This window comes from Tamandua tetradactyla, chromosome X (assembly GCF_023851605.1).
Source record: "Tamandua tetradactyla isolate mTamTet1 chromosome X, mTamTet1.pri, whole genome shotgun sequence".
In the NCBI taxonomy this organism is placed as follows: Eukaryota; Metazoa; Chordata; class Mammalia; order Pilosa; family Myrmecophagidae; genus Tamandua; species Tamandua tetradactyla.
In genome coordinates this window covers 66,164,781-66,190,743 of record NC_135353.1, presented here as the reverse complement: position 1 = coordinate 66,190,743, position 25,963 = coordinate 66,164,781, and positions in this window count along the sequence as shown.

Below are 25,963 nucleotides of genomic sequence, written 5' to 3'. Positions count from 1 at the left end.
GAGTTCATTACAAGGTACCTTTCCTAACAAGAAATACTAAAGGGAGTTTTGCAGGCTGAAAAAAAAGACAGCAGAGAGAATCTTGCAGGAGAGTATAGAAATGAAGATTATCAGTTAGGTAACTTCAAGTGTAAAAAGAGAGATGAAATCAAGATGCAACATATAAAAGCCAAAGGACAAAGTGGTTGAAGTAAGTACTGCCTTTACAGTAATAACATTAAGTGTTAATGGATTAAATTCCCCAGTAAAAATCACAGATTGGCAGAATGGATAAAAAAATATGATTCATCAATGTGCTGTCTACAAGAGACTCACCTTATACCCAAGGACATAAATAAGGTGAAAGGAAAATGGAGGAATAGGACTGGTGTTAATTATTCTTGGACTGATTGGTAGAATTCACCCGTGAAGCCATCTGGTCCTGGGATTTTCTTTGCTGGTAGGTTTTTGATAGTGGTTTTAATCTCTTTACTTGTGATTTCTTTGTTGAGACCTCCTACTTCTTCGGGAGTCAGTATAGGTTGTCTAGAAACTGTCCATTTCTGTAAATTATCTAGTTTGTTGGCTTTCTGTGGGGTCACTAGTAATGCCTCCATCCCATTTCTGATATTATTTATTTGTATCTTCTATCATTTTTTATTTGACAGTCTGGCTAGCAACTTGTCAGTTTTGCTGTTCTCACAGAACCAAGTTTCGGTTTTGCTGACTTTTTTTTTTTTATCTATTTCATGCATTTCTGCTTTAATCTTTGTTCTTTCTTTCTGCTTTCTTTGGAAGTTTTCTGTTCTTCCAGTTACTCCAGGTGTGTAATTACATCTTTGATTTTAGCTCTTTCTTTTTTAATGTAGGCATTTAAGACTGTAAATTTACCTTCTAGTAATGCCTTTACTCCATCCCAAAGTTTTGATATATAGTGGTCTTTATTTTGTTCATCTTAAAATATTTACTGATTTCTCTTGCAACTTCTTCTTTTACCCACTTACTTAAGAGTATGTTGCTTAACCACCATATATTTGTATATTTTTCAGTTCTCTGACTGTGATCGATTTCCAGCCTCATTCCACTATGAAAGATAGTACTGAAATTAAGCCATTTTGTCCATTGATTTATGTATGTCATATCTTTTTTTTTGTCTTTATTTTCCTTTACTGCAACCTCCTTTTATATGTAATTGACCTTTTGTGAGGTATTTGACTGGTCCCTTTCTCAGTTCTATTTTTGTATATTTTTAAATACTTTCTGTGTAGTTACCCTGAGGTTTATATAATGAAAGTTCCATCTATAATCTACTAATTTGAAAAGATACCATCTTAGATTCAATAGCATAGATTGAATATTCCTGCATTCCTATATTTCCCTTCTTTATGATGTTTTTGCCCCATTTTACCAGTTTATATTTTGCACATCTATTATCAGGAAGTACACATTTTTCTTATCCAGTTGTAGTGTGATTCTTATATGAATTAAAGAGTAAGGTTGTATATTGAGGATACAATACTTTTGGGTTTTGAAATTACCTTTTCAATTACTTAGTGGAGTTCTTCATTTCCTCACATACTCCAAGACACTCTTTCTTGTCTTTTCTTTTCAACCTGCAGAGGTCCCTTTAATAATTCTTGTAGGATAGACCCACTTTGTTGATGTGCCCTCTCAGTTTCTGTTTTTCTGTGAATGTTTTTAACTTTTCCTAATAATTGAAGGAGAAATTTGCTGGGTAAAATAATATTTAACTGGCAGTTTTCTCATCCAATACATTAAATATATCATATCATTGCCTTATCATCTCCATGGCTTCTGATGAGAAATGACACTTATTCTTATTGAGGATCACTTGATTGTGACAAATTGCATTTCTCTTGCTGTTTTCAGAATTCTCTCTTTATCTTTTGGCATTTGACATTCTAATTAGTATTTGTCTTGTAGTAAGTCTATAATGATTTCTTCTGTTTGGAGTTTGTTACACTTCTTGGACATTTTTTTTTTTTACATCTATCACAAGTGTTGGGAAATTTGTAGACATTATTTCCTCAAATATCCTTCTTACCCCCTTTTCACTTCTCTTCTCCTTCTGGGACCCCCATGATGCATATTCTTTTGTGATTCATGCTATCACCCAAATTTCTGAGGCACTGATCAATTTTTTCTACTCTTTATCTGTTCCTCTGAGTGTGTGATTTTATTTTCCTGTCTTCTAGTTCACTTATTCTTTCTTTTCCCAGTTCAAATCTTCTGCTCTAAGCCTCTAGTGTATTTTTCATCTCCACTGTTGTTCCTTTAATCCCCACAATTACTATTATGTTTCTTTTTATGCTTTCCAATTTTTCTTTATGCTCACTCATTGTCTCATTAATAGATTTAGTTCTATGTCCACATTTTCTGTCATCTCCTAGAATTGATTTAGGAAACATATGAACATGTTTAGTTGTTCCAAATACTGAGTCTCCTCTGAAGTTTTAATTTGTTCCCTTCACTGCACCATATCTTCCTGTTACATAGTATGGCTTGTAATTTTTGCTGATAAATAGATATCTGATTATCTTTATGGATTATCTCTCTGGGTATTTTTCTCCCTCTTCATTATGGCTTTTTGTTGATTGTCTTTGTGCTAAGGCTTTTCTTTGACACTTAGTCCAACCTATTCTGGTCCTTTAGACTAGCCTGTGTTTAACTGTTCAGATTTTATCATCTTTCCTTCATCTGATTCTTGCCCTGGCTATGTGGTACAAGTTTTTTTTTTTTTTTTTACCACATATTGCATGTTTTCTTTCATGTGAAAAGTCCAGAATAAGCATATCCATAGAAACATAAAGTAGATTAGTGGTTGAATGGGGAGTGAAGGCAGGTAGCATGGGGCGGTGGGATAGGGAGTGAAGCATGACTGTTAATATGAGCAAAATCTCTTTCTGGGATGTATTAAATGTTCTAAAATTCAATCATAGTGATAGTTGTGCAATTCTGTAAATATACTAAAAACCACTGAGCTGTAAACTTTGGGTGAATTTTATGGTATGTGAAATATATATCAATAAAGCTGTTAAAAAGAAAAAAAAACAGTGGATGGGTTACCAAATTTTGCTCTCACTGACCTTGGACTTTGGCATTTGTGTCAATAAGACCTTGATGCTGTCAAATGCAATGGTCACACTCTCTGATGCCCACTTTTTTTTCTCTGATTCCCTTTTAATGACACACAGGGCAGAAGCAGTCCTGAATACTGATTCACTTTTCTGAATATCTATCTTTTGTAGACCTTGGCACAGTAATTCCTCACTTTATTAAATAAAGACAAGCAGGAAGAATTGTTTACCATGCTAATGGAAAAAAAGAAAATAAGGATCTTTCTTCTTGAGGTTTGTCTACTCTCACCATGGTAACCACATTCTGTGGCCATTAGGCATGGTGTCAGAGAGTTGGAATACAGGCAGTGGAGGAGGGGTTGGACTACAACCACTCTTCTTAAACAGGCCTCCTGATGGATTTAGGAGATCCCTCCTGGTCTCTGTGCCTTGGGCTAAGAACAATGGGTTGGAGATCTTCCATGCTTCTAATTGGCAATAGGATGCTAATGTCTAATAAATTTGCCTACAATCTGTGGCTGTCTCCTGACTAGACAGGGATGAAAGCAGTCAGTGATATAGAGAAGGAAATACTTTTGGCAGGCAGTGTCTTCCAGGCAGGGGATTAGGCAGGGAGTCACATGGTTTGAATACTAGCATAAAGTAACAGAAGTCCCATTGTGAAGTACCCTGAACCTCAGGCAAGGATTGGCCAGATAAGTTAGTGCAGAAATAAAAGCCTGGGGCCCAAGGTCTGATGCAGACAGAGGAGTCTGGGCAAGGAGAGGAGACTCTCTCCCTCCTACTCTTTCTGCTGGTCCCTCTATCCCTTAGCTTTCAACATTGACCCTGCTGAGGTGGTTGATCTATCATGTCTCTCTTGGCTCTCACCATAGACTCAGGTCTCCTGCTTTGAACCTACATCCACCTTCTCTTCTCTTGGGGCAGCTAAAAAATAGAAATTCCAAATTGAATCCTTCTGGGTTCAGAAAGGAAATGTCAAGATTCACATGCACACAATAGTAACAACAGAGAGAACATCATCAGAATAAGTAACATAAGGAATGACCTAATAAATTCTAGTGGAATGCCCAATGACCTTAATAACTAGTGTGGGAATGCCAGAAAGTCCCATGGTCTCAGGATGTCAGGGGTAGAATTGAGGTTGTGAGCAAGAGCACCATGCACTGTAATCTGTATGTGGAACACAAGAATAAAAAGAGAACCTCAGAACATTTCACATGTTGAAAGTAAGGCAGACATCTTCAATCCCAAGAGAATATAAGGGTCAGATGGGAAGAAACTGGTGAACACTTGAGGAATCTGGAATGTGACACATGTTCACAGCAGTTGGCAAAAGCCAGAGAGGAAATGTGCTTTGTTTTTGAACAAAACTCAGAGCCTTAATAAAACCATCATCAGGAGGGGTGAGAGGATAGTTCAGTGGTAGACTTTCCACCTGCCACGTGGGAGACTGGGGTTTGATTCCTGACTCATGCACTTCCCAAAAACAAACAAATGAATGAAAAACCAAACAAAAATGCAACAAATGCTGCAATAAGGGAATATTCACATGGAAAAAGAATGAAATGTGACCCCATCATACAGCATACAAGGAAAAAAACATCACCATAGGTTCTCAATCTGCAAAATAAGGACAGGAAGAAAGGTATGCTCAACCTTAATTTGTGCATTTCTTCCACACCAAAGCAGATGGAGGAATATATGAATCCACATTAATCGTTTCTTCATGAGGAAGTGACCAGCAGAAAGTCTGTCTACTTCTGTGGTATGAAAAATTACTCTCACCAGACACACTCAGAAAGCAGTGTGTCATTCACATGGTTATATCCATGCTCCTTGTGCTCTGTGGCTCCCGTTGATCTGTGTAAGGAGGGTAGCAGGGGGGGAGTGAACACTGAAGGCAGGGGGTTACCTTGAAGTCTCTAAATGAATCCAGAATCTTAGAGATGTTTCAATATTTTATTGGTCATGCTTTCTTTTTCTTTCTTTCCACTCTTTTTTGAAAAATGCAATTTATTGAGATATATAGTCCCATACCATGTAATCATCCAAATTGTATGATCAGTGGTTCACAGTATCACCATATAGTTGTGCATTTGTCATCACAATGGATTTTTTAATATATTAATTACTCAAAAAAAGTAAAAATGAAAAAGAACATCCAAAACACCCCACCAATTATTTATTCTTTGTCTTTTTCTCTTACTCATCTGTCCATACATTAGGCAAGGGGCATGTCAGTCACAAGGTTTTCACAATCACATAGTCACACCTTAAAAGTGCTACAGTTATTCAATCACATTCAAGAATCAAGGCTATTGGATTAGAGATATATCGCTTCATGTATCTTCCTCTAGCTACTCCAATATGCCAAAAACTGAAAGGGGAAGTCTATATACTGCATAAGAATAACCTCCAGAATAATCTCTCGGCTCTATTTGAAATCTCTCAGCCACTGTAATTTTATTTTGTTTCATTTTTCTCCCCCTTTTTTTTCAAGAAGGCTTTGTCACTCCCGTGATGCCAGGGCCAGGCTCATCCCCTGGAGTCATGTCCCAGATTGTCAGGTAAAATTACATCCCTGGGAGTCGTGTACCATGTAGAGGGAAGGGCAGTGAGTCCACCTGAGGCGATGGCTTAGAGAGAGAGAGACCAACAAAAGAGGGTCTCTGAAGGTGACTCTTAGTCATAATCATAAGTAAACTTAATTTCTCCTTTGCAGGATTAAGTTTCATAAAGGCAAGCCCCAAGATCTAGAGCCTGGTCCATCATATTGGCAGTCCCCAATCTTTGTGAGAATATCAGGTCTTCCTCATGTAGGAAAGTTTAATATTTCCACCTTTTTCCATAGTCCTTCAAGAGGACTTTGCAAATGCTTTCCAATCTTCTGCCCAGATTACTTTGGGATTCATCAGGACATCCCACCAACCTGAATAAATCAACAAGACCTTTCTCCCTATTCATGGTTTCACTTATTCTAGGGTTCACATAAGCTGGCCATACAAGTTAAATTAGATAATGTGCTACCAAAAATACAATTTTTGCATCAAATAAACATTTCTTCTTTTGATCTTACACAGAAGTTTTAAAATACAGTCAATATCATCTTTTACTCTTTAGTCTGATTTACCTTAGTTCTACTTAGATCAGCTTCATTCACATCACTAATTGATGTCTGATCACATTTTCAGTGTTTTTAACAGTTACTATATTGGATAATGTTGATTTTCATAGCTGCAGAGCTCTAGCTCTGAGTCTCAGGTGTCACACAAATACCTAAAAACCCAGGGAATGACCAGGTTGTACACAAAGAACTCTGCATCCCAAAATTTAGAAATAACAGTTACAACTCCGGAATAGATATGACTGCTGTAAGAGATTACAAGCTAAGAACTTTTATAATAAGGCTTCATCTGATAACCTATGCTCTTGAATTGAATTCTCATATTATAATTAGTTCATATTAGTGCACCATGATAATATTTGTCATTTCATTTATGGCTTATTTCATTCAACATACTGTCCTCAAGTTTCGTTCACCTAGCTGCATGCCTCATGACTTCATTCTTTCTGGCAGCCACTCAATAGTCCATTGAATGTATACACCACAGTTCACCCTTTCATACTTCAGTCTATGTACCCCTAGTTACCTCCATCTATTGCAAATCATGAAAAATTCTGCCATAAACATCAGTCTGTAGATGTCCATTCATGTTCCTGAAATCAGTTACTTCAAATATATACCTAAGTACTAGGTTGCAGGATCATATGGCAATCCCACCCCTACCGTCCTGTGAAGCCACCACACTGCCCTCCATGGGAGCTGTTCTTCTCTACTTCCCTACCAACAGTGAATTGGTACATCTCACTCTCTGCATTTTCTATAGCATTTGTATCTCTCTCTTCATTTTTAAACAGTTTTATTCATATATCATACAATCCAACCAAAGTAAAAAATAAATGGCTCCCAGTATAATCATTTAGCCATGTCTTCACCACCACAATCTATATGAGGGAATTTCTATTTTTTCTGCAAAGAATCCCATACCCCTCCTCTATATCCTCAACTTATTGACATTTAGCTTTGGCATATTACCTTTGTTACATTCAATGGAAGCATGTTACAATGTTTCTGTTAACTATAGACCCTAGTATATATTGATTATAGTATTTTCCATATACCATCCCACTTTCAATACCTCGTAATGTTGACATTTCTTCTCCCTCATACAAAAACATTCTTATATTTGTACATATAATCACCATCATTGTTCACTCTAGGCATCACTAAGTTATATCAAGTTTTATCCCCCCCCCCATCTTCAACCTCTATCCTTCCTTCTGGTGTAATACATGCCCCCAGCTCTCCCCCTTCAACCATACTCATGCTCAACTTCATTCAGTGTACTAACAATATTGTGCTACCATCAGATAACATCGTGCTATCTATTTCTGGATCTTTACAATCAGTCCTGTTCAACATTTTGTCCTCCTTCAGAATCAAATGCCCAATCTTTTCCCTCTTTCTATTTCCTGATAACCTGTATTTTCAACATTAACTTTCAACATTCACTCATTAATGTTAGTTCATATTAGTAAGACCATACAGTATTTGTCCTTTTGTTTCTGGCTAGTTTCACTCAGCATACTTAGGGTTCATCCACATTGTTACACACTTCATGACTTTATTCTGTCTTACAACTGTGTAATATTTCATCATATGTATGTACCACAGTTTGTTTAGCCACTCACCTATTAATGGTCATTTGGGCTGTTTCCATCTCTTGGCAATTGTGAATGTCACTATAAACACTGGTATAGAATGTCCATTTGTGTCCTTGCCTTCATTTCCTACCTTCTTATGGGAGTGTTGGATCATAGAGAAGTTCTATACTTAGCTTCCTGAGGAACCGCCAAGCTGCCTTCCAGAGTGGTTGCACCATTCTACATTCCCAACAACTGAATAAGTGTGCCTCTTTCTCCACATCCTCTCCAGCACTTGTCATTTGTTTCTTTCTTTTCTTTTCTTTTGATAATAGCCATTCTAGTAGGTGTAAGATAATATTTCATTTTGGTTTTGATTTGCATTTCTCTAATAGCCAGTTATGTTGAGCATCCTTTCATATGTTTCTTGAGTCTTTTGTATTTCATATTCCGAAAAGTATCCGTCCATATCTTTTGCCCATTTTAATTGGGTTGTTTGTTTTTTTGTTGCTTAATTGTGAGATATCTTTACATATACTGGAAATTAAATCCTTATCTGATATGTGGTTTCAAAATACTGTCTCCTAATGCATAGGCTGCCTTTTTACTTTCCTGACAAAGTTCTTTGATGCACGAAGTGCTCAATTTTTAAGAGATCCCATTTATCTAGTTCTTTCATTGCTCATACTTTGTGTGTAAGCTTTAGGAAACCACCACCTATCTAAGATCCTTAAGATAATTTCCTACATTTTATTCTAAAGGCTTTATGGTCTTAGCTCTAATGTTTAGGTCTACAATTTTTACCATTGCACTTTTCATACAGTTGTTTCACTTCCAGTATAAAGCTTCCTTTCCTCTGTTCTTTTTCCAGTAATATTTCTCTGTTCTGTTTGTTTTTGTACAGACTTTTCTACATAGCACCTTTATTTAATTTTTCTCCTTCCCTCAGTGCCCCCTTTTTCTTACACTTTTCATTTCTGGGATCTGTCTTGTCTTATGCCAGTTCAATTTAATCACATCCATTTTTTTTTAATCTGTTAAGGTTTTCTGCCTCTGATTTCTTCTCCATTAGGTTATCCCACCACTTGGGGTCAATTCAGAGAAGTGGATTAGTACCAAAAAAACAAAAACAAAAACAAAAACATCTGTTTTGCCTTAAGGTGGCCCATTCAGCAGAAAATGTATTGAGGGAGTGCACCTCTTGGCCAACTGTTTTGCATGGTCTCCCTTCCCTTCTTGCCTGCCCCTGGGACCCTTTTCTATGTAGCAAATTCAGAAGCTTGTGTTCTGTCCTGGGTCTTTGCAGACTTTGGTGCCTGTGTCCGGATATGCATGGGGTTCTAACTTGTTGCTGCGAGTGACCTTATATTTGTGCTCACTGTGGTAGGGAGCTCAACCACTGTTTCTGCATGACTCCCAGGCTACACAGGGTGGAATGAGGGAGAGAGGAATGGGCCAGCAGATCTGGGACAGAAAATTCCTACCTGATATTCTTTTCTTTAAGACAAATTTCATTAGAGACATTGTGTATTTACACCCAATCATGAAAAAATGCAAGATTGACATATACCACCTAGTATTAACAACCTCTATTTCTATTGAGCATTTCTTACAACTGATGATAGCATATTTTTATAATTTTACTATTAATAAAAGCCCATAGTTTAAATTAGGGTTCATTGTTTGTGTAGTTTTGTCCCATGGATTTTATTGTTTTAATATTTAATTTGTTACCATATACATAATCTAACATTTCCCATTTTAGTCATATTCAGATATATATTTCAGTGCTGTTCATTGTGTTCACAACATTGTGCTACTATCACCACCATTACCAAAATGCCACTATTACCAAAACATTTCCATAATTACAAATAGGAACCCTGTAAAATTTAAGCCTTACCTTCCTATTCCTTATCTCCACCTCATGCTCTGGTAAACTATATTCTAGATTCTGACTCTATGAGTTGCTTATTCTAATTTCTCAATAAGTGAGCTCACACAGTATTTTTCATTTTGCATCTGGCTTATTTCACTTAACATGATGTTTTCAAGGTACATCCAAGCACTTGTATGTCAGGACTTCATTCGTTTTTATGGCAGAATAATACCCCATTGTATGCATATAACACATTTTGTTTGTACATTCATCAGTTGATGGACACTTGGGTTGCTTCAACTTTTAGCAATTTTTATTATGCTACTATGAACATCAGTCTGCAAATATCAGCTTGAATCCCTGCTTTCAATTCCTTTGGATATATACATAGTAGTTGGATTACTGGCTCATAAAGCAGTTCTATACTTAGCTTTCTGGGGTACTGCCATACTGTCTTTTACAGTGCCTGTCCAGTTTCACATTGCCATTAGCAATGAATGAGTGTTCCTATTTCTCCTCATCCTCTCCTACACTAGTTATTTTCTGTTTTTTAAATAACAGCCATTCTAATGGGTGTGAAATGGTATCTCACTGTGGTTTTGATTAGCATTTCCCAGATTGCTAATGATGTTAATTGTCTTTTCATGTGCTTTCTGAACATTTTTATATCTTCTATGGAAAGATGTCTGCTCGTGGCTCTTCCCATTTTAGAGTTGACCATCTTTTTTTTTTGTGTTAAGTTGAAGGACTTCTTTACATATTCTGGATATTAATTCTTTGTTGGATATGTGGTTTCCACATTTCTTCACACTGAGTAGGCTGTCATTTAATTACATGGTGAAGCTCTTTGAGACACAAAAGGTTTTAATTTTCATGAAGTCTTATTTTCTAGTTTTTGCTTGTTTGTTGCTTGTGCTTTGGATGTAAAGCCTAAGAAACCATTGTTCAACACAAGGGCCTGAAGATGCTTCTTTCATTTTCTTATAGCAGTGTGATAGTTATAGCTCCTACATTGAGGTTTTTGACTCATCTTGAATTGATTCATCTATATGGTGTGATGTAGGGATCCTTCTATTTTTGCAAATGGAGATACAGCTTTCCAAGCATCATTTGTTGAAGAGGCTATTCTTTTCCAATTGAGTGAGTTTTGGCACCTTTATGAGAATCAATTGACCATATATATGAGGTAGTACTTTGGGTAGTATTGACATCTTAATGATACTTAGTCTTCCAATCCATGAACACAGAATATCATTCCATTTATTTTTGTGTTTTGTAATTTTTTTTAGTAATGTTTTGTTGTTTTCTGTGTACAAGTCTTTTATTCTTGTTTATATTTATTCCTTGATATTTGATTCTTTTTGTTGCTATTGTGACTGGAATTTTTCTTTATTTCTTCTTCAGATTGTTCATTTCTAATGTACGGAAACTGCCAAATTGGGGCTGTTGATCTTGTACCATGCCACTTTGCCAAATTCACTTAACTCTAGGAGCTTTGTTGTGGATTTTCACTATATAGGGTCATATCATCTGCAAATAAGGCAAGTTTTACTTCGTTCTTTCCAATTTGGATGTGTTTTATTTATTTTTCATTCCTAATTTATCTGGCAGGAACTTCCAGTACAATGTTGATTATTAGCGGTGAGTTTAGGCATCCTTGTCTTGTTCATGATTCCATTCAGTCTTTCTCCATTAAGTAGAATGTTAGCTGTGGGCTCTTCATAAATGCTCATTATAGTGTTGAGGAAGTTTCCTTCTATTCCTAGTGTTCCAAATGTTTCTTTTCTTTTAAATTTTTAAAAATTTTTTATTTGTTTTTATTTGTACATACAGGCACCGGGAATCGAACCCGGGTCCTCTGGCATGGCAGGCAAGCATGCTTGCCTGCTGAGCCACCGTGGCCCACCCCCAAATGTTTCTTGAGTCAGCGTAGAGAGTTTGTTTTTCTAAGACTTTGTCTATTTCATCTGGGTTATCTAATTTATTGCTATATAGTTGTTCATGGTATCCTATTATGGTGCTTTTATTTCAGTGGATTGATATTAATGTTTCCCTTTTAATTTCTTATTTTTGTTTTCTGTATCATCTTTCTTTTTTCTTTGTAGTGTAATTAAAGGTTTCTCCATTTTAGTGGTCTTTCTTAAGAACCAACATTTGATTTTGTTGTTTCTCTCTATTGTTTGTCATTTTCTCTTTAATCTATCTTGCTTTAGTATTTTTTATTTCCTTCCTTCTGCTCACTTTTGGTTTTTTGACATTTTTTTCTGTATCTTCCACTTTAAGATAGGTGTCCAATTTGAAGCCATCCATCTTTTTCTCATCGATATATATATTATATATTCACATACCATGTAATCATCCAAAGTGTACAATGATTCACAATATCATTATATGGTGGTAAATTTATGATCACAATCAACTCATCCTTCCTTTTTAAATGCAATCATTTAAAGGTATAAACTTCCCTCTCAGCACAGCCATCATTGTATCCCATGAGTTTTGTTTATTGTATTTTCATTTGCATTCACCTCAATATATTTCCTAATTTTGCTTCTGATTTTCTCTTTAACCCATTGGTTTTCAAAAAGTGTATTGTTCAATTTTCATATATTTGAAAATTTTCCATTTCCCTGTCTGTTATTGATTTCTAACTTCATTTCATTGTGGTTGTAGAATATTCACTGTATGATTTCAATATTTTAGAAGTTTTGAGACTTGTTTCTTGTCCATAATATAGTCTATCCTGGAGAATAATCCATATGCACTAGAGAAGAATGTTTATTTTGTATTTGTTGGGTGCAATGTCATACATATTACCTCTAGGTTCTAGTTGGTTTAGTGTATGATTCAAGTCCTGTCCTTCATTATTGGCCCTTTGACTAGATATTCTATCCATTATTGAAAGTGGTGTGTTAAAATCTCCTACTATTAATGTAGACTCATCAATTTCTCCATTCAAATGTGTCAGTATGTTTCATATATTTTGGAGCTTTGCTGTTAGTTGCATATATATTTATAATTTTTACATCTGCCTGTTGAATTTTCCCCTTATTCAGTAAATAATGATGACCCTTTCTCTCATATTTTTTATTTAAAAAGCCCATTTTATTCTATATCGGTATAGCCACCCCAGCTCTCTTTTGGTTACTACTTGTGTGATATATTTTTTCCACCCGTTCACGATCAATCAACTTGAATCTTTGACTTTTAAGGTGAGCTTCTTACAGACAGCGTATGACTGGATACGCTTTGTTATCCATTCCACCAATCTCTGACCTTTCAGTGGATAGTTTAATCCATTTAGATTTAAATTCACTAATGATAATACAGGTATTTCTTATGCCATTTTGCTATTTAGCTGTTTTGTATCTTATATAATTTTTGTAACCCACTCCTTGTGCTGGATTGAAAGGATTATGCACCCTAGAAAAGTTACATTTTAATCCTGATTCATCCAGTGGAGACCACCATTTCTTATCATTCCTATTCAGTACTATAGATTGGAAGCTTGATTAAATTATCTCCACAGAAATATGACACACTCAGTTGTGGGTATTAACCTTTGATTAGAAGGAGATGTGACTCCACCCATTCCAGTTGGATCTTAATTAGTTCACTGGGATCCTTTAAAAGAGGAAACACTTTGGAAAATGATAAGAGCCACAGAGCCCAAGAACCGTGACAGCCATGCAGCCAGAGATTTTTGGAGATGATGAAGGAAAATGTCCCCAGAGAAGCTTCATGAAACAAGAATCCTGGAGAGAAAGCTAGCAGACGTTGCCATGTTTGCCATGTGACTTTTCACTTAAGAGAGACTCCCTGAACTTCATCAACCTTCTTGATCCAAGGTACCATTCCCTGGATACCTTAGATTGGACATTTCTATAGGCTTGCTTTAATTGAGATATTTTCATGGCCTTAGAACTGTAAACTTCCAACTTAATAAATTCCCCCTTTTAAAGGCCATTCTGTTTCTAGTATATTCTATTCCAGCAGCCAGCAAACTAGAACACTCCTATTACAGCCTACTTTTATATTTATTTGATTTTTGTGTTGTATGATTGGGGTATATTTTTCTTTATGTTTATTCCATGTGGTGTTCTCTGAGACTCTTGGATGTGCATATTCACATATTTCGCTAAGTTTGGAAAGTTCTGTGCCATTATTTCTTTGACTGTTTCTTTTGCCCATTTCTCTCTTTCTTCTCCTTCTGGGATTTACATAATACATATATTGGTGTGCATGACATTCCACAGCTGTCAGCCTATTTTTGCTTTTAATATTTCTTTTTTCCTTATGCTACTCAGTATGACTGATTTCAAGTGTCATACCTTCAAATTCACTGATTCTTTCTTCTCTCAAGTCCAATCTGCTCTTGAAATCCTCCTGAACACATTTTCATTTTAGTTATTGTGACCTTCAACTCCAGTAGTTTTCTGTGTTTACTTTTTAAAGTTTCTTTCTCTTTACTTAGACTCACCTATATTGTTCATTCTTGTTTTCCTGATATCCTGTAGTTCTTTCTCTGTACTATCCTTCATCTCCTTGAGCACTATTTTTTGCATGGGCAGGCACCGGGAATCAAATCCAGGTCCTTGAATTTTTTTTTCCCTTGGACATTTCTTTAATTTATTTTATTTATTAAACATACCAAGAGTCAGGGCCAAGATGGTGGCTTAGTAAGGTATGCACGTCTTAGTTCCTCCTCCAGAGCAACTACTAGGTGAACAGAAACAGTGCAGAACAGCTCCCGGGGCCACAGCACGGAATGGACACACAGTGTACCCCAGTCTGGACTGGCTAGACTGGTTGCGAGACACTGCTGCGGTGAGATCCCCGAGCGGTGTGCACTTCCAAGAGCCGCGGCAGCTGGCGGCTGGAGCTCCTCCCTCCCTCCTTCCTGGGCAGGCTGAGAGTCTTGGAGAGGCAAGTTTCCCAAGCTGTGGCCGGCGCCCCTCTTTTGCGGGCGGCTTCCTGGACCGGCTACGAGTCTCGGATCAGAGGGCTACCCAAGCCGCAGTGGCCGGCAACCGGCGCTCCTCCCCCGCGGGCAGCTTCCTGGTCCGGTGGCGAGTTCCCCAGGCCGTGGCAGCCAGCGACCAGTGCCCCTCCCCCACAGGCAGCTTCCTGGTCGGGTGGCGAGTTCCCCGGGCCGTGGCGGCTGGCGACCGGCACCCCTCCAGGGAGAGGAGGGAATTTCTGACAGTGGCAGGGACTGGGTCCAACCAAACACCAATAGGGGCATTAATAAAGGAGCCACAGTGTCCCCTCAAGCTGCGGCAGCTGACGGCCCCACCACGTGCGGCCCCCCAGACCAACTGAGAGAATTGGATTGGGAATCCCCAGGCCACGGAGAACGGTAACTGGGGATATCCCTTCCAAACACGTGAGACAAACGTGTGCCACGAGCGCCACCTACTAGGCAGGATAAGAAAAACAGAACCAAGAGATTTCACAGAAAAATCTTCCAACCTGTTGGGTCCAACACCCAGGGAAATCTGACTAAATGCCCAGATGACAGCAGAAGATAACGGTCCATGCTCAGAAGATTGAAAATATGGCCCAGTCAAAGGAACAAACCAATAGTTCAAATGAGATACAGGAGCTGAGACAACTAATGCTGAATATACGAACAGAAATGGAAAACCTCTTCAAAAACGAAATTGATAAATTGAGGGAGGACATGAAGAAGACATGGGCTGAACAAAAAGAAGAAATAGAAAAACTGAAAAAACAAATCACAGAACGTATGGAAGTGAAGGATAAAGTAGAAAAGATGGAAAAAAACAATGGATACCTACAATGATAGATTTAAAGAGACAGAAGATAGAATTAGTGATTTGGAGGATGGAACATCTGAATTCCAAAAAGAAACAGAAACTATCGGGAAAAGAATGGAAAAATTTGAACAGGGTATCAGGGAACTCAAGGACAATATGAAGTGCACAAATATACGTGTTGTGGGTGTCCCAGAAGGAGAAGAGAAGGGAAAAGGAGGAGAAAAACTAATGGAAGAAATTATCACTGAAAATTTCCCAACTCTTATGAAAGACCTAAAATTACAGATCCAAGAAGTACAGCGCACCCCAAAGAGATTAGACCCAAATAGGCGTTCTCCAAGACACTTACTAGTTAGAATGTCAGAGGTCAAAGAGAAAGAGAGGATCTTGAAAGCAGCAAGAAAAAAACAATCCATCACATACAAGGGAAACCCAATAAGACTATGTGTAGATTTCTCAGCAGAAACCATGGAAGCTAGAAGACAGTGGGATGATATATTTAAATTACTAAGAGAAAAACTGCCAACCAAGGGAGCACTAGAGTCAGATACAAAAAGACAGAAGAGAGAGGTATGGAGAAGAGTGTAGAAAGAAGGAAAACCAGATATGATATATATAATACAAAAGGCAAAATGTTAGAGGAAAATATTATCCAAACAGTAATAACACTAAATGTTAATGGACTGAATTCCCCAATCAAAAGACATAGATTGGCAGAATGGATTAAAAAACAGGATCCTTCTATATGCTGTCTACAGGAAACACATCTTAGACCCAAAGATAAATATAGGTTGAAAGTGAAAGGTTTGGAAAAGATATTTCATGCAAATAACAACCAGAAAAGAGCAGGAGTGGCTATACTAATATCCAACAAATTAGACTTCAAATGTAAAACAGTTAAAAGAGACAAAGAAGGACACTATATACTAATAAAAGGAACAATTAAACAAGAAGACATAACAATCATAAATATTTACACACTGAACCAGAATGCCCCAAAATACGTGAGGAATACACTGCAAACACTGAAAAGGGAAATAGACTCATATACCATAATAGTTGGAGACTTCAATTCAACACTCTCATCAATGGACAGAACATCTAGACAGAGGATCAATAAAGAAATAGAGAATCTGAATATTACTATAAATGAGCTAGACTTAACAGACATTTATAGGACATTACATCCCACAACAGCAGGATACACATTTTTCTCAAGTGCTCATGGATCATTCTCAAACATAGACCATATGCTGGGTCACAAAGCAAGTCTTAACAAATTTAAAAAGACTGAAATCATACACAACACTTTCTCGGATCATAAAGGAATGAAGTTGGAAATCAATAATAGGCAGAGTGCCAGAAAATCCACAAATGCATGGAGGCTCAACAACACACTCTTAAACAACGAGTGGGTCAAAGAAGAAATTGCAAGAGAAATTAGCAAATACCTCGAGGCGAATGAAAATGAAAACACAACATATCAAAACTTATGGGACGCAGCAAAGGCAGTGCTAAGAGGGAAGTTTATTGCCCTAAATGCCTATATCAGAAAAGAAGAAAAGGCAAAATGCAAGAATTAACTGTCCACTTGGAAGAACTGGAGAAAGAACAACAAACTAACCCCAAAGCAAGCAAAAGGAAAGAAATAACAAAGATTAGAGCAGAAATAAATGAAATTGAAAACATGAAAACAATAGAGAAAATCAATAAGACCAGAAGTTGGTTCTATGAGAAAATCAATAAGATTGACGGGCCCTTAGCAAGATTGACAAAAAGAAGAAGAGAGAGGATGCAAATAAATAAGATCAGAAATGGAAGAGGAGACATAACTACTGACCTCACAGAAATAAAGGAGGTAATAACAGGATACTATGAACAACTTTACGCTAATAAATACAACAATTTAGATGAAATGGATGGGGTCCTGGAAAGACATGAACAACCAACTTTGACTCAAGAAGACATAGATGACCTCAAAAAACCAATCACAAGTAAAGACATTGAATTAGTCATTCAAAAGCTTCCTAAAAAGAAAAGTCCAGGACCAGACGGCTTCACATGTGAATTCTATCAAACATTCCAGAAGGAATTAGTACCAACTCTCCTCAAACTCTTCAAAATAATCTAAGTGGAGGGAAAGCTACCTAATTCATTCTATGAAGCCAACATCACCCTCATACCAAAACCAGGCAAAGATATTACAAAATAAGAAAACTACAGACCAATCTCTCTAATTAATATAGATGCAAAAATCCTCAATAAAATTCTAGCAAATCGTATCCAACAACACATTAAAAGAATTATACATCATGACCAAGTAGGATTCATCCCAGGTATGCAAGGATGGTTCAACATAAGAAATCAATTAATGTAATACACAATATCAACAAATCAAAGCAGAAAAATCACATGATCATCTCAATTGATGCAGAGAAGGCATTTGACAAGATTCAACATCCTTTCCTGTTGAAAACACTTCAAAAGATAGGAATACAAGGGAACTTCCTTAAAATGATAGAGGGAATATATGAAAAACCCACAGCTAATATCATCCTCAATGGGGAAAAATTGAAAACTTTCCCCCTAAGATCAGGAACAAGACAAGGATGTCCACTATCACCACTATTATTTCAACATTGTGTTGGAGCTTCTAGCCAGAGCAATTAGACAAGAAAAAGAAATACAAGGCATCAAAATTGGAAAGGAAGAAGTAAAACTATCACTGTTTGCAGACGATATGATACTATACATCGAAAACCTGGAAAAATCCACAACAAAACTACTAGAGCTAATAAATGAGTACAGCAAAGTAGCAGGTTACAAGATCAACATTCAAAAATCTGCAGCATTTCTATACACTAGTAATGAACAAGCTGAGGGGGAAATCAAGAAACGAATCCCACTTACAATTGCAACTAAAAGAATTAAATACCTAGGAATAAATTTAACTAAAGAGACAAAAAACATATATAAAGAAAACTACAAAAAACTGTTAAAAGAAATCACAGAAGACCTAAATAGATGGAAGGGCATACCGTGTTCATGGATTGGAAGATTAAATATAGTTAAGATGTCAATCCTACCTAAATTGATTTACAGATTCAATGCAATACCAATCAAAATCCCAAGAACTTATTTTTCAGAAATAGAAAAACCAATAAGCAAATTTATCTGGAAGGGCAGGGTGCCCCGAATTGCTAAAAACATCTTGAGGAAAAAAGCGAAGCTGGAGGTCTCGCGCTGCCTGACTTTAAGGCATATTATGAAGCCACAGTGGTCAAAACAGCTTGGTATTGGCATAGAGATAGATATATCGACCAACGGAATCGAATAGAGTGCTCAGATATAGACCCTCTCATCTATGGACATTTGATCTTTGATAAGGCAGTCAAGCCAACTCACCTGGGGCAGAACAGTCTCTTCAATAAATGCTTCCTAGAGAACTGGATATCCATATGCAAAAGAATGAAAGAAGACCCATATCTCAAACCCTACACAAAAGTTAACTCAAAATGGATCAAAGATCTAAACATTAGGTCTAAGACCATAAAACAGTTAGAGGAAAATATAGGGAGATATCTTATGAAACTTACAATTGGAGGTGGTTTTATGGACCTTAAACCTAAAGCAAGAGCACTGAAGAAGGAAATAAATAAATGGGAACTCCTCAAAATTAAACACTTTTTTTGCATCAAAGAACTTCATCAAGAAAGTAGAAAGACAGCCTACACAATGGGAGACAATATTTGGAAACGACATATCAGATAAAGGTCTAGTATCCAGAATTTATAATGAGATTGTCCAACTCACCAACAAAAAGATGGCCAACCCAATTACAAAATGGGAAAAAGACTTGAACAGACACCTATCAGAAGAGGAAATACAAATGGCCAAAAGGCACATGAAGAGATGCTCAATGTCCCTGGCCATTAGAGAAATGCAAATCAAAACCACAATGAGATATCATCTCACACCCACCAGAATGGCCATTATCAACAAAACAGAAAATGACAAGTGCTGGAGAGGATGCGGAGAAAGAGGCACACTTATCCACTGTTGGTGGGAATGTCAAATGGTGCAACCACTGTGGAAGGCAGTTTGGCGGTTCCTCAAAAAGCTGAATATAGAATTGCCATACGACCCAGCAATACCATTGCTGGGAATCTACTCAAAGGACTTAAGGGCAAAGACACAAACGGACATTTGCACACCAATGTTTATAGCAGCATTATTTACAATTGCAAAGAGATGGAAACAGCCAAAATGTCCATCAACAGACGAGTGGCTAAACAAACTGTGGTATATACATATGATGGAATATTATGCAGCTTTAAGACAGGATAAACTTATGAAGCATGTAATAACATGGATGGACCTAGAGAACATTATGCTGAGTGAGTCTAGCCAAAAACTAAAAGACAAATACTGTATGGTCCCACTGATGTGAACCGACATTCGAGAATAAACTTGGAATATGTCATTGGTAACAGAGTCCAGCAGGAGTTAGAAACAGGGTAAGATAATGGGTAATTGGAGCTGAAGGGGTACAGACTGTGCAACAGGGCTAGATACAAAAACTCAAAAATGGACAGCACAATAATACCTAATTGTAAAGTAATCATGTTAAAACACTGAATGAAGCTGCATCTGAGCTATAGGTTTTTGTTTTTTTGTTTTACTATTATAATTACTTTTATTTTTTCTCTATATTAACATTCTATATCTTTTTCTGTTGTGTTGCTAGTTCTTCTAAACCGATGCAAATATACTAAGAAATGATGATCATGCATCTATGTGATGATGTTAAGAATTACTGATTGCATATGTAGAATGGTATGATTTCTAAATACTGGGTTAATTTCTTTTTTCTGTTAATTAATAAAAAAAACAAAACAGCAGTTACAAACTGAAAGTACAATAATACAGGTTTATATATTTGCCTGTTTAGTTACCTTCACTAATAAATGTTCTTTATTTTTTCTTATAGCTTCAAAAAAAACAACATACCAACATACAAACACAGACATTCTTAACCATATTATCATTCCATTCTACATATATAATCAGTAATACACAACATCATCACATAGTTGTATATTCATCATCATGTTCATTTCTTAGAATGTTTGCATCAATTCAGAAAAAGAAAACAGAAAAAAATTCATACATACCATACCCTTTACCTCTCACTTTCACCAAGCCTTAGCATTTCAATCTGCTAAATTTAACATTTTCTCCCCCTATTGTTTATTTATTTTTAATCCATATGTTTTACTCATCTGTCAATAAGATAGATAAAAGGAGCATCAGACACAAGGTTTTCACGATCACACAGTTACATTGCAAAAGCTATATCGTTATACAGTCATCTTCAATAAACATGGCTACTGGAACATAGCTCTACAATTTCAGGCAGTTCCCTCTGTCTCTCCATTACACCTTAACTAAAGAGGTGATGTCTATTTAATGTGAAAGAATAACTTCCAGGATAACCACTCGACTCTGCTTGGAATCTCTCAGCCATTGACACTTTATTTTGTCTCATTTCACTCTTCCCACTTTTGGTCAAGAAGGTTTTCGCAATCCCTTAATGCCAAGTCCCAGCTCATTCTAGGATTTGTCCCACGTTGCCAGGAAGGTCCACATCCCTGGGAGCCATGTCTCATGTAGAGACAGGGAAGGCAGTGAGCTTGTTTGTCATGTTGACTGAAAGCTAGAGGCCACATCTGAACAACAAAAGAGGTTCTCTTGGGGGTGGCTCTTCGGCCTAATTTTAAGTAGGATTAGCCTATCCTTTGCAAGGTTAAGTTTCTTATGAATAAACCCCAATATTGGGGTCTCAGCCTACTGCTTTGGTTGTCCCCACTGCTTGTGAGAATACCAAGAATTCTACACTTGGGAAAGTTGAGTTTTCCCCCTTTCTCACCATTCTCCCATGGGGACTTTGCAAATACCTTTTTATTCACTGTTCAAATCACTCTGGGATTTATGGGGGCATCACTCTGGACAAACCTACAAAATCTCATTCCCTACTCAAGGTTCCATGTACTAATGGTGTTCAGTTAAGCTGTCCACATAAGCTATATTATGAAATGCACTCCTCAAAATATAAATTTTGTACCAAATAAACATTTTTCCTTTAGTCTCACACATAAATTAAAGTTTTAAAATATTAATTACCGTTTAGTTTCAACACCCTGCAGAATTGACATTCTTTTGTTCTTCCTCATGCAAAAACATTTTTAAATTTGTACATTTATTCAGTATCATTATACACTCTAGATATTCCTAGATTATACCATCTCAGTCTTTATCATATATCTTTCCTTCCTTCTGATTTCATGTGTGCCCCCGGCCCTCCTCCCTCTATCATTCTAACATTCAGTTTCATTCAGTGTTCTAACATTATCGTATTACAGTTAGGTAGTATCGCGCTCTCCATTTCTGAATTTTTACAGTCAGCCCCATTGCACAATCTGTATCCCTTCAGTTCCAATTACCCAATATCTACTTTATTTCTATCTCCTGATGACCTCTGTTAACTGAAATTCTCCAAGTTCATTCGTTAATATTAGTTCATATCAGTGAGACCACACAGTATTTTTCCTTTTATTTCTGACTAATCTCACTCAGCATAATGTCCTTAAGGTCCATCCATGTTGTTACATACTTCATAACTCTATTCTGTCTTAAAGCTGCATAATATTCCATCGTATGTCTATACCACAGATTGTTTAGCCATTCATCTGTTGCTGGACATTTTGGCTGTTTCCATCTCTTCACAATTGTAAATAATGCTGCTATAAACATTGGTGTGCAGATGTCCTTTTGTGTCCTTGTCCTCGTGCCCTCTGAGTACCTATAAATGTCTGTTAAGTCTAGCTCATTTATTGTATTATTCAAATTTTCTGTTTCTCTATTGATCCTCTGCCTAGATATTCTGTCCACTGATGAGAGTGGGGAATTGTAGTCTCCAACTATTATGGTAGATGTATCTATTTCTCTTTTTATTGTTTTCAGCATTTGTCTCATATTTGGGAGCATTCTGGCTTGGTGCATAAACATTTATGATTGTTATGTCTTCTTGTTGAATTGTTCCTTTTACTTAGTGTCCTTCTTTGTCTCTTTTAAATGTTTTACACTTGAAATCTAATTTTTTGGATATTATTATAGCTACTCCTCTTTTCTGATTGTTATTTGCATGAAATATCATTTCCCAACATTTCACTTTCAACCTATTTTTCTCCTTGGGTCTAAGATGTGTTTCCTGTAGACAGCATATAGATGGGTCCTGGTTTTTAATCCATTCTGCAAGTTTATGTCTTTTGATTGGAGAGTTTTCCATTAGCATTTAGTGTTATTACTGTATGGCAGTATTTTCTTCTACCATTTTGCCTTTTGGATTTCATATATCATATCTAATTTTTCTTCTTTTTACCTTTACTGATAGTCTTCATTTCTACACTCTTCTCCACACCTCTCTCTCCTGTTTTGTCCTTTCTCTCTCGAGTGCTCCCTTTAGTATTTCTTGCAGAGCCAGTCTTTTGGTCACAAATTCTCTTGGTGATTTTTTTCTCTGAAAATATTTTAATTTCTCCCTCATTTTTAAAGGACAATTTTGCTGGATATAGAATTCTTGGTTGGCAGTTTTTCTTTTTTTGTAATTTAAATATATCATCGCACTGTCTTCTTGCCTCCATGGTTTCTGTTGAGAAATCTATGCATAGTCTTATTAGGCTTCCCTTGTATGTGATGGATTGCTTTTCTCTTGCTGCTTTCAAGATTCTCTCTTTCTCTTTGACTTCTGACATCCTGATTAGTAAGTGTCTTGGAGTACATCTATTTGGATCTATTCTCTTTGGGGTACACTGCACTTCTTGGATCTGTAATTTTAAGTCTTTCATAAGAGTTTGGAAATTTTCAGTGATAATTTTCTCTATTTGTTTTTCTCCTCCTTGTCCCTTCTCTTCTCCTTCTGGGACATCCACAATACGTACATTTCTGCACTTCATGTTGTCATTCAATTCCCTGAGTCCCTGCTCATATTTTCCCATTCTTTTCCCTGCATTTTCTTTTGCTTGTCAGATTTCAGATGTTCCATCCTCCAGTTCACTAATCCTATCTTCTGCCTCTTGAAATCTGATGTTGTAGGTTCCATTGTTTTTTTTATCTCCTCTACTGTGCCTTTCATTCCCACAAGTTCTGTGATTTGTTTTTTCAGACTTTTGATTTCTACGTTTTGTTCATTCCTTGCCTTCTTTAATCCTCCCTCAATTCATTGATTTAATTTTCATGAAGTTTTCCATGTCTGTTCAAAAATTCTAAATTAATTGTTTCAACTCCTATAGCTCATTTGAATTGTTGATTTGTTCTTTTGACTGGGCCATGTCTTCAATTTTTCTAGTGTGATTCGTTATTTTTTTTCCTGGCGCCTAGGCATTTAATTACCTTAATTAGTTTATTCTGAAGATTGTTTTCACTTTTTTTACCTAGGATTTTCTTGCTGGATGAATTTCTTGTCTATCTGTTCTTTGACATTCAGTTCAGCTTATTCTGGACCTCTAACTTAGGTTTTGTTTAACAAATCAGAATTTTTCAGTTCTTGTTTTCTTGTTTCTTGCCCTGCTTGTATGGTGACTTTTTTCCCCACCTTAGGAGGGTCTACTTAGGTATTATAGACCCCAATTAGATTTTCCCAGACCAAACTGGCCTCCCCTCTGGAGGAAAGAGTCAGCTGTGTCAGTTTTCCCTGAGAGTGAGATCCAGCAGATTGAAAGGTTTCCCTATGAAGTTGCTGGACTCTGTGTTTTTCCTGTCCTGCCCAGTATGTGGTGCTTTTCTGCCTGTGGGTCCCACCAGCATAAGATGATGTAGTACCTTTAACTTCAGCAGATTCTCTCTGCTGGGGGCATGTTTGAGATAGAGGAGAGGTTGTAGGCTGGCTTTAATCTCTTCGGTTTCCCAGACCCTGGGGTCTGACTTCCTTGAGGGAGGGAATCCACCTGAGCTGGGCCCCTCCCCTCTCCTGCGGAAGGCACAGGTTCCAGACAAACACTCAAACAAGCTTAATTATGCCTATGCTTGGGGCAGTTGGAGCCTGAGAAGCCTTGCAGCTGTATCCACAGAGTGATCAAGCCATAGAAACACAGCCACAAAAAAAGAAAGAGAAAAATCCTTTTCAGAGCAGGACCCTCATTCCTCGAGTTTGCCAATCTAGAGCTTAAGTTGGTATGTTGCTTTGTGTACATTCAGGTCCTATGTGCCCCGTCCTTTCCTTCATGGCCCAGACTTTTCAAGTATTATGTGCTATGCCATCAAAAAAGCCTCTGTTTCTTTTTTTCTTTTTTCTTCTTCCATCAGCCCTGCTGCCTCTGTGCTGGGGCAAAAAACAGCAGCCTCCTCTTTTACTCAAGCTGAGCTGGGAGCCTATTTTTAGTAGTCAGAATTTATTAATTAATTCCACAATTGGAGCTTTGTTGTGCTCAGCCCCTGCTTCTGATAAATTCTCTTCCTTTTCCCCTTCTGGGAAGGAATCTGTGGGGGAGGGGCACTGGCCACCATGGTTTGGGGAACTCAGGGTTCTGGGTGGGCTTGCAGCCAGTCCAGCTGGTCCAGACTGTGTGCCCATTCACTGATGTGGCCCCAGCCATTGTTCTGTACTGTTTCTGGAGAACGAACTAAATCCCACACCTCGCTAAGCCACCATCTTGGCCCTCTCCTCCCTTGAACATTTTTAAGATGTTTGGTATTTTCACATTCTTATCTGTATTTTACCCTCTTTCTATTGATGAGGCATTATTTCCTGTTTCTTTGTTTGATTTGTACTCTCACACTGTACATTTTAATATTTTGAAATGTTCACTCTGGAACTTACTCCCTCAGATCTTTGTTCTTTTGGTTTTGGTGATAAAGTGGAGATTCTCTTGAGCTCCATCCCTCCTATCAGGAAGTTCTGCCAAAAGTGAATGCAGTGTGCAGGTATTTCCCATCTTTTCTGGACCTCTCTTTTGTCCTAGGCTCTTGCTTGTGTGTATTTTTGGATTTCCCATATTTACAGGAGTTTGATTGTCCCCTCTGTTTCCCATTAAATAGTCCTCTATATCCCATGTGTTTGACACTGGTATGACTTTGTCCAAGAATTCCTTCCATATAAAATGTTTATATGCCTTTCATTGTCTTATGCTTCTTTTGCCTAGAAGGCAAATTCTGGATGAAGCCCCCCCACCTGCACTGAGAGGACATTCCCAAGTCATTATTTTCCAACCAATACAGGGCCAGAGACCCATAAAGCAGGTGTTGACCAGCCTCAAAGTGCCTTCGGGGTGAGATCAGGTAGGGCTCCAAAGTCTTCTCCAATGACTTCCAAAACTGAGCTTTCCTTACCTACCCATCAAATGCAGCCTTTTAGCTAACTGTCACTTACAGCCCTCAGGATGTGCTGAAGGTTTAAATCCCCACTATTTCCATCCCAATATGTGTAGGTTTGAAACAATGTCTGCCACTGCCTTGTCCAAGGT